The following is a 10219-nucleotide window of genomic DNA, read 5'->3' on the forward strand; positions in this document are numbered from 1 at the left end:
GGAGTCTCCTAGCCCACCACCCCTCTCCCCAGTGGACAGAGCTGTGTCCGGAGCTCAGGGTACAAAGCCCTCTTGGCCGGGGCAGCAGCTGGGCCCATGAAACAGCTCTTTCAGTTCTGTCTCTGAATGGCAGGTCTATGGGCTCCTCAGAGGAACAGAAGCGCCTTTTCTGTGTCACTTCGCTCATTAACAGAGCCACAGAAACATGCTACAGGTAAGTTTTCAGGAACAGAGATGGGTTCCCTCCAAAGGGGCAGCTTTAACATTCCATAGTGGGAGTGGGGGCTTGGTGGGGAGGAGACCTGGAAGTTGAGTATATACATTGAGGAAAGAAAATAAATATTTGTGTTTTTAAAATGTGAAACATTTTACCCCAGGAATCAAAATCAGGAACAGTGTGTCCGGTATTAACCAAGGAGAAAAACCGCGTTGAGGGGCCTTCATCAAGGCTGCTCCCGAGACAGACAGGCAGCCGTGAAGGGCTCCCCCTGTTCCCTCTCCTTGTTTTCACACACCTCGGGTTTCCAGAAACTTAAAGACTTTAGTGTTTTATCCAAGAGAGAGTGTTTGTGATCCATTGAGAGGCCCCTGGGCACAGTGTGGGTCAGGAGAAAGCACACAGGACTCCCCTTCCTATGCCCCAAGCTCAATTCATTTCCTGAAGAGCAAACCTGGGTATCTCTCGATGCAGCGCAGTCCAGGCCTGCCTGTCCCCTCATCCTTCCAAACCATCATCACCGTTTGCTGGATCCACATATACCTTTACTATTTTTTAAATTAATCTTTCTAACATTAAACCAACTCACTTTTGGACAAAAATTTCTCCTCTCTTATTTGAAACAACAGCCATGAAATCACTGGTTTGATGTACCGATTACATACTTATTCCAATATGCCTTCGAATAAATTGAAAACTAATTAAACTTAACTTTTTCTTCCACATATCACCGGAATTATCTTGCTTTCTGTCAGTGGTGCTCATGCCAGACACTGAGGAATCCTATGAAGTGAAAAAGTTTTGGAATCAGACAGAGCTGGGTTTGAGTCCTTGTTCCGTCACCTGCCAGCTGTGTTGACATCAGGTGAATCCCCTCACTATTGTGCTCTTCAGTTCTATGTCTATAAAGTGGGGATCTCAATGCCCATGTCAGAGGATGGTGGAGGACGAAAGGTATGGAGTGCCGCATCCATGCTTACTGCTTTCACAATGCCTTCTTGTATTAATCAGCAGAGAATAGGCCAAGTTACAGCAACAAGCAAGCCCTCAGATCACAATGGCTCGACACGAGGGTCTGTTTCTCTCCCGTGACACAGCCCAGCGCTAGACAGGCCCTCGCCAAAGCTGCCTCTACCTTGGTAGCCCATCATTTCCACATATTTTGTCTCCAGACACACGGACAAGAGAGAGAAAAAAGGAGCACACATCACCTGACTCCACCTGGGGATGGAATGACTCCAGGGGTGGGTGTGGGTGTTTAGGGAGCAGGACATGCTCTATCACGCTTCCCAAGGAAAAACAGTTTCTGTTGGCCTTATATCACCTCTAGATGAAAATTCAAATTTAGCTGGACATTTAAGGTCCTTCAAAATCTGTTTCTTGACACCTTTTCCAGGCCATTGCCAGTCTCTCTCCCTCCCCCCACCATCCCCCTCTCTCCTCTGGCACAGAATGAGTCACTCCCTCCTCAGTCTTCTCTCACTGCACATTTTCATTGGCTTTTATCCCTTCTCTGCCTCACTTCCCCTCCCACTGTACTTCCTGGGACCACCTCCCAAATAAACAATCTGTACCCAAGTCCACGTCTCAGGATCTGCTTTGGGGAGAACTTAAGCTAAGTGAAGGTAAAGCTTTGGGGTCCAAGATGAGGATGCCTTTGGGGCCGTCCTGGGTGTCGGGAAGAACAGGACCCCAACAGGTGGGGAAGGGGAGGACCAGGAAGGGAGGTATCCCTACAGGACCCCCAAGGGCAGCTAGGATCTGCAGGGCACTAAGCAGAATCCTCACTCAAATGCATCTGCAAGTCACTCTCTGTTTTATACTTCCTTCAGTTACCCGCAAACAGTCGATAGTTTGGTTAAGGTGGTTCAAAAGAAAATGCAGATTCCCAGGATCCTTCCCAGATCCAGTGAATCTGTATTTCTAAGGTGCTTCTGATGTAACTAAACCACCGATCTCACCCAACCTCCCATATGAAACATAAAGTCTCTCTCTGGAAAGCTATTGTCCAGCCTATGGTGTTTGGCCCCTTGGACAGGGAGCTTGGTGTTCCCCAAAGTATTTTCCATCCGGCTCTGAGAGCGAGCCAGTCTCCCAGTATACCATGCTCAGCGACCTGAAGATCATGGCCACACCCCCACTAAGTTGATTCTTCCCTAATGAAAACGTCCTCACATCCTACAACCATCCTTTACAACACACGGATTTCAGCCCATTACCAGTGTGGTGCCAGCTCCCAGTGGCATTTCAATTTGTCTCTCCCCCTCCTAAGAATGTGAGCTCTGAATTTAATATAATGCTCTGGCTCGCAGAACAGAATATATTTTCTCTCCCAATTTCTAAGGTACCTAACTTCCCTTTGTGTTGCCTGAAATCCCTGCTGTTGTCCCCTCAGCCTCAAAACAGAGCCTCTGGAGACCTGAGAAGACCACTTGAGGTTGTGTAAACAATGGTTGGCTTACCTGTTTCATCTTTCAAAACTCTGGGTCTACACTGACCAAGACTTCAGACGTGCAGGGTCGTCGGTGCTGCCGTCACTGAGACGTTGAAGGACGAAAAACAAAACTTCCTCCAAATCGGGAAGGGGTGCTACATTCTTTTTCCATTGCTACGTAACAAATGACCACAAACTTAGCAGCTTAAACACAGCACAAATATAGCCCCTCATGGTTCCTGAAGGTCAGAAGTCTGGGTTCTCTGCTCAGTGCCTCGCAAGGCTGAAATCAAGCTGTAATCGAGGCTGGGCCTTGTTCTTTTCTGGAGCTGAGGATCCTCTTTCAAGCTCACACGGTGGTTGGAAGAATTCATTTCCTTGCGGTTGTCAGACTGAACTCCCTCCCCACCTCCGCTCGCAGGCTGTTACCCAGGGACCACTCAGCAGCCAGGGGTCACCCGACAGTCCTTGTCATGTGCTCTCCCCCAAGACCTCTCACGCGTCACATCTCTCCCATGCCAAACCTCCTCTTTCTGAAGAGCCCAGTCCCTTTTAAGGGATCAACTGATCAGGTCAGTTTCACCCAGAATAATCTCCCTTTCTCAAAGTCAACTTACCAGCTAACATAACCCAATCCCAGGAGTGACTGTCCCATCAGAGTCCCAGGCTCTGTCTACACTCGAGGGGAGAGAACTAGACAAGGTCATAGGTCATTGGAGGTTTCTTAGAATTCTGCCCACCCGGTGGTATATATGGGCATAGAACAAGGGGAGGGAGGGAAGAGGACAGGGGATTGACAAGGAAATACAACATTTTTATAATACAAGTGAATCTACAAGACAGAAACAGACTCACAATCATAGAAAACAAACTTATAAGAAAGCATAAGAAAACAAACTTATGACCAAAGAGGAAAGGGAGGGGGCGGGGGCAGGGATTAGGAGTCTGAGATTAAAAGATACACACGACTATATATAAAATAGATAAACAACAACGATTTACCGTGTAACACAGGGAATATTAACACAATATTGTAAATCAACTCTACTTCAAAAAAAAATCTGATTCAAAAATGGACAGAGGAAGTAAATACACATTTTTTCTAAGAAGACATCCAAATGGCCCACAGATACATGAAAAGATGCTCAACATCACTATCAGAGAAATGCAAATCAAACCACAAGACATCTCCTCACACTTGTTAAAAGGGCCATCATTAAAAAGACAAGGTAGGGCTTCCCTGGTGGCGCAGTGGTTGAGAGTCCGCCTGCCGATGCAGGGGACAAGGGTTCGTGCCCCGGTCCGGGAAGATCCCACATGCCATGGAGCGGCTGGGCCCATGAGCCATGGCCGCTGAGCCTGCGCGTCCGGAGCCTGTGCTCTGCAGCGGGAGAGGCCACAACAGTGAGAGCCCCGCATACCACATTAAAAAAAAAAAAAGAAAGAAAAAAGACAAGGTAAAGCAAGCATCGGTGAGAACATGGAAAAAAGGGAATCCTTGTTCCCTGTTTGCCTGTTGGGGGAAATGTAAGTCATTTCAGCCACTATGTAAAACAGGATGACGGTTCCTCAAAAAATTAAAAATCGATTTGGAACTTTATGCTACAACAAGGCCACTTCTAGACATATATCTAAAAAGATAAAAACTGGATCTCGGGGCTTCCCTGGTGGCGCAGTGGTTGAGAGTCCGCCTGCCGATGCAGGGGACACAGGTTCGTGCCCTGGTCCGGGAAGATCCCACATGCCACGGAGCGGCTAGGCCCGTGAGCCATGGCCGCTGAGCCTGCGCGTCCGGAGCCTGTGCTCCGCAACGGGAGAGACCACAAGAGTGAGAGGCCCGCGTACCGCAAAAAAAAAAAAAAAACTGGATCTCAAAAAGAAAGAAAGAAATACAGCATTTTTCAGTTCAGGAAAAGTTGCTTCAGGGTCAGTGTGGGGAGGACTAGGCGCTAATTACACCAAAACTACGCCTGGTGCTTACTGAGTCTGCAGGTCCTTCCCCCTGCGGTGCCTTCAGCGATGGACGGTGCTGGGACAGCACCCTGTGGAGTTTGACCACCTGAGAGAAAGGTCTGGCCCTGTTCTCACTCGCAGAGTGACCATGGGCCACCAAGGGATGTTACAGTGTCAAGGCTGTTCCACCCACAGCCCCCATAAGGACGCCCAAAGCCAGGAACATCTAGATCTTTCCTTCCCACACTCCCCCTACGACAACTGCCGTCACCTCTCAGGGCAGAGGAGCTGGGAAGGTGCACGGTGATGTCCCTGGCAGGTCCCTGTTCCTCCCACTGTCCCACCTGAAGCCCCTTAGAACACCTTGGCTTTTCCCCAAACCCTCTGACAGGAACTCAGCTCCACCTATGTGTAAAATTTCAGCAACTTGGCCCTGGCAAGGTCAAGGCTGAAAGAACTGTGGTGTTGTAAGCTGTGAGTTATCAGAGGGGAGACTCCCAGGCTGGAGTCACCCTCTGACCTGTGGTCGCGTCTCCAGGCCTTTGCCAAGGTTGCCTCCCTGCCTGGACTGTCCCCCCAGCACGTGGAGCAGAGGAAGCTGCAAGGTCAGTGTCCTGCTTAACCACCTGGGCCGGGGAGACGGCAGCAAAACTGTTTACCAGATGGACTCTGTTTGTTTAAGGCTGCGGCTCCCTTGTGCTGGCCGCTCCCTGCCAAGCCCACTGCCTACTGAAACGCCCTTGTGGCTAATGAGGCCCGCTTCCTCCGGGAGTCCCAGGGGAGAGGTTGGAATGTGAGCGCCAGCTCCCAGACAGCCCAGCCAGGTGGGCAGTGGGAGCCCATCCAGGTGGGCAGTGGGAGGGGCCTGTGGCCGCAGAGACCCACAGGAGCAACTTCTCACACCCAGCGCAGGTGTTCTCACACCCCCCGGGCCCAGCTTCCTTTAACCTAGAACTTAAAACTTGAGTCTTTAAGAATTAAAACTATTTCATTGCAAATTGGAGATTTCATTGTCTGATTGGACATGAATCCCTGGTCTCCCCAAAGTCAGCAGAGACCTCACAAAATGGAGAACTTGTCCGTAAATCCAGGACAAGGCTTCTTCATCCGCCATGTGGGTATACTCATCCCCACTACCCGTGGGCTGTTGCAGTGTAGCTGTGCTGTCCTTCAGATTTATGGCCCCTTCAGGCCACAGCCTCTGTGTATGTGAACCATTCTCTCTCATGGGCCGTCAGACCTCACACATGCTGTCTTGGTCTCAGTCCCTACAAGCAGTCAGGCGGGCTGGAAGCCAGAGGCTGGACAGGACAAGGAGACGTGTACTTTCACGTGAGGGCATGTCCTAGGAGGCCATGGGCCAGTATCACGTCCTGCTGATGGGTTAACGCCTCCGTGAACCCAACCACTTGGTGACCCTCCATCCACATGACATCCCACCCATGTGTCCACAGACGGCACTCACATCTCAACCTCCCTCCTTCCTCACTCTCCTGACTCCAGACCTATAGACACAGCTGCCTCCTGAGTAACTCCAATCATGTGGTCCCCAGGGTAGCTCAAATGCAAGCTTAGTGCATCTTCTTTTGTCCCCCGTCCTATATCCTCAGCTCAGAGCTGGGCACCACCATCCCAAAGACTCTCCAAACCTGGGCACCAGTCTCGTGAACCTCCTCTTCCTCACTTCTGCCCTGCAGACCCTGCTTCCCAAATTCCTTGTGAATCTACCCAGCCCCATGGCCACTGCCTGAGTTTGTGCCCCCAACATACCTCACCTGGACCACTTCCCCCGTCACCTTCTGTCCGGGTCCTGCACCCACAACGGATGCCTCCTCTACCGCAAGCAACGTAGGGCTCTAGAGCCAGGGCTGTGCTCGGTGCCGGGACGTTCCATGATGATTATGCCTCAGTCCCCATCTTCAAGGGGCTCTTCAAGTTTCGGAATCATGTCATCACTCTGCTCACCCTGCAAGGTGCCTGAGGTGGGCCAGGAAGGACCAGAGGGAGAAGCTCGGGCTCCGTCAGACCTGTCGGAGTCAAAGCCCAGCTCTGCCCCTTAACCAATGGGGACACTGAGCAAGTGGCTTGCCCGCCCTGAGCCCCAGGAATCATCCTTGCATGGCACCTGCGTGTGGGGCAGGTGGGAGAGTCACAGAGATGACACACTGAAGTGCCCACTCAGTGACTGTTCCTGCTACCATCACAGCCTTGAGAAACTGGGGTGCGCCCTCCCGCTCAGCCACAAGGGCTTGATTTTGTCGACTCTCCTTCCCTCCAAGAGACAGCCTGTCCGGGCGGCGCTCACCTGCCTGGCCTGCACGAATTCCCTCTTTCCTAGGGCCAGCTCCTTTCCAGGCGTCTGGTTCAAACAGGCCCTCTCAGTGGGTCCAACCAGCCCAGTCAAAGGACCCCTACATGGGGCTTCCCTGGTGGCGCAGTGGTTGAGAGTCCGCCTGCCGATGCAGGGGATGTGGTTTCGTGCCCCGGTCCGGGAGGATCCCACATGCCGCGGAGCGGCTGGGCCCGTGAGCCATGGCCGCTGAGCCTGCGCGTCCGGAGCCTGTGCTCCGCGGCGGGAGGGGCCGCAGCAGTGAGAGGCCCGTGTACCACAAAAAAAAATAAAAATTAAAAAAAAAGGACCCCTGCATGAGCCTCAAATGGGGCATTGATAGGGCCGCGGTGAGGGCTGCCCAGCGATGGTGGGCTGCCTTGGCTTGGCCCGGGCCACGTGACTTCCCCAAACACAGCTATTTCCTGTTCCTCGGGCCAGCCCCCACCCAGCCGCCTGGCCACAGGGCACAATTCCACTATACACCTCAGCCCGTTCTTTGGCTTCGAGCCAGGGTTGGGGTGGGAATGAGGATGGGGGTATCACCTCAGCTGGTCTTCAGGACACACGGCCATGGCCCCTTGGCATCTTCTTGATGAGGATGCAAGGCTGGAGGAAAGGCTAGTCCCCTCTTCCTGTGACCTCTGCCCCCAATCCCCATTTGATGGGGGCTTCTGGGGGGGGCCTCTTCATACGGATCTTCACAAGAAGCAAGAACTCACACAGACTGTGGCCCCAGCCCTTTTAGCCTCCACTTAAAGTAGAATGAAAAGGCACTTAGTCTAACCCCTGACTGCTGTGTGGCCTCAGGAAAATCACTTGATGTCTCTGGGCCTCAATTACCTCATGTGTGAAAGGGAGGTCGCCGTCCATCTCTATTAGAGCCTCACTTTATCAGTTGTTTGGGGATCTGATAAAGAGCAGATAAAACCCATGAAGAAATCTGCTGTCCCCAAGAAAAGCTGACAACTCCAGAAGGTTGGCAATTCCTCTCAAATCTGCTTCTCTCCTTCTCCACAGGAGGACTTCACCAGCCTTCTTATGGGTCCCTGACTTTGGTCTCTTCCTTTCTAAAGCCCAAGCCCGATCCTGTAACTCCCCTGCCCAAAAACCCTCAAAGACTCCCCCTGTCCCAGGATGAGCCCACGCTCCTGGACACAGCATTCAAGGCTCTGTTAGGTCTCATTTGGTACTGGGGATGGAGCCCAACTCAGGCTGCCTCATGCTCTCTGCCAGCTTCACTCTCAGGCAGCTCAGCCCAGGAGGAAGAAGGCAAGAGGTGGAGAAAGAGAGAAAGAGATGACTGAAGAATTTGATTCCTGGGTCCAACCACGCCTGACCAGATTCCCTGGATTTTTCATTTATGTGAGCCAAGAAACATCACGACCACCCTTTTGTTGTTGTCGTCATTGTTTTCAATAAACTTGGTTCACTAAGGTTCCTGTTACTTGCAAGCATCTCCTTCCTGTAAATGCCCTTCTTGGCTGAAGTTAGCCAGGGTGGGCTTGCAGCCAAAGAACCCTGATGTACACAAAGGCTCTTTGTGATCCAGGCCCCCAGACCCTGGCAGCCTCCTCTCCCTCCACTCCCCACTTGCAGCCACACTAGGCTACCTCTCCAGCTCTTCTCCCCACCTCCACAAGGCCTCCCACATCCTGCCACTTCAGCCCAAAGCATCCTCCCCCAGTTTGCTCACTGCCGCCCCTTCATCCTTCGAACTCAGCTCGGTGAAACCTCCTCCAAGAAGCCTCCTCTGGCTGTCCTAGGTCCCTCAGACTTTCCCCATGACGGTGTTATAATCATTACAGGCTATCATAATCATTTACATATCTGTCTTCCCCTTCCCCAGATGGGGGGTAACTGGAGGCTAGTCTGACCTATTGTGGTCACCCCAGTGCCCAGTGTAGGACCTGGCTCCAGGTGGGTGCTGTCCAGGTGAATGGAGTCCATGCCTTATCAGGGAGACATCAGGGTGCTTAGAGGGTCCATGATTTGTGATCAGAAACAGTGCCAGGTCATGACACTCTCTAGCTGGACATGGCCTCTGAGAGTTTCTGGACTGAATGAACTGTCACGTGTGTGTGTGTGTGTGTGTGTGTGTGTGTGCGTGTGTGTTGGGATGATGGAGGTTGTGTTCCCAGCCCTGGCCATACACCATATTTTAGGAACCACATCAGCCAGAGAGAAGCGTGTTGCTGCTTTATTGAAACTTCTTCCCCGTCACACAAAGCAATGACACAGTGGTGTGGTGGGGAACCCCTTGCACAGCCCTCTCCCTCTGCACCCCCCTTGCAGACCCCAGAGAACCCGCCTCTGTGGCCTTATCTCCGCCTTTGGGTCAGCGACCTCGGGAATCCCAACCCCCAGGGAAGCAGGCAAAAGAGGGGGTGCAGGGACCAAAACCTTCCCTATGGCCCCACCAACATGAACCCCCCAGGCGGGGACTGTGCCCACAAAGGGTTTGCCTGTTTTGACTGAACTAACCTGTGGATTTAGTCCAACAAATGGGTTTGCCTGATTTCAGCACTGAATTTCTGCTTGACCACAAGCGTCGGGCAGAACTGGGTGGCCTACAACCTATCTGGCAACGGATGGGCTGTGGGACAGCCTGACAGCTTATTACTAGAAATGACCGCGGATGAGGAGACCCGTTTCCCAGGACCCACTGCCATGTGACCAGACTGGCTGCGTGTGACTGGTTGTTGAGGATGACAACTCTTTAGCAAAACTATTGTGCGTTTGTAGAGACTGATGATTGAAACAACAGTTACTTCTGGGACTAGCCCTTGAATGACAGTTTGGCACTGTCTGACTGAATTTTCGTTTGAATTAACAATTATTCAGGACGCACAAGTACTGAATTGACCGCAGGGGGCAGCCGGTTATTGGACTAGATTGAATTGAATGGTTTGGGGGGCTAATTTGATTTTTTTTATTATTGGATTTTATCACTATTCTAAATTAACTGAGGGTTGGCTGACTTAATAATTGTTTAAGGAACTATTGGAAGAAAATGGATGTATGTATTTGGTGGGGAGGACTAACTGATGATTACTTGACTAAATGGCTCTGTGAATTGACAACTATTTGCAAACTGACACAATGGACTCTTTTATTTGACCACATTGTTTTCACTGAAATGACAAGTGTGTTTGTGATTTGTCAGCCACTTGGTAAAACTGGTCAAGTTGAGAGTTATTTAACCAAACTCACTGACTTTAGAAAGACCAATCATTTAAACCAATGTCAGAGCTGATCAAAAGAAGCTGAGTGCTGTTGGACTGAA

This window comes from Mesoplodon densirostris, chromosome 2 (assembly GCF_025265405.1).
Source record: "Mesoplodon densirostris isolate mMesDen1 chromosome 2, mMesDen1 primary haplotype, whole genome shotgun sequence".
Taxonomy (NCBI): Eukaryota; Metazoa; Chordata; class Mammalia; order Artiodactyla; family Ziphiidae; genus Mesoplodon; species Mesoplodon densirostris.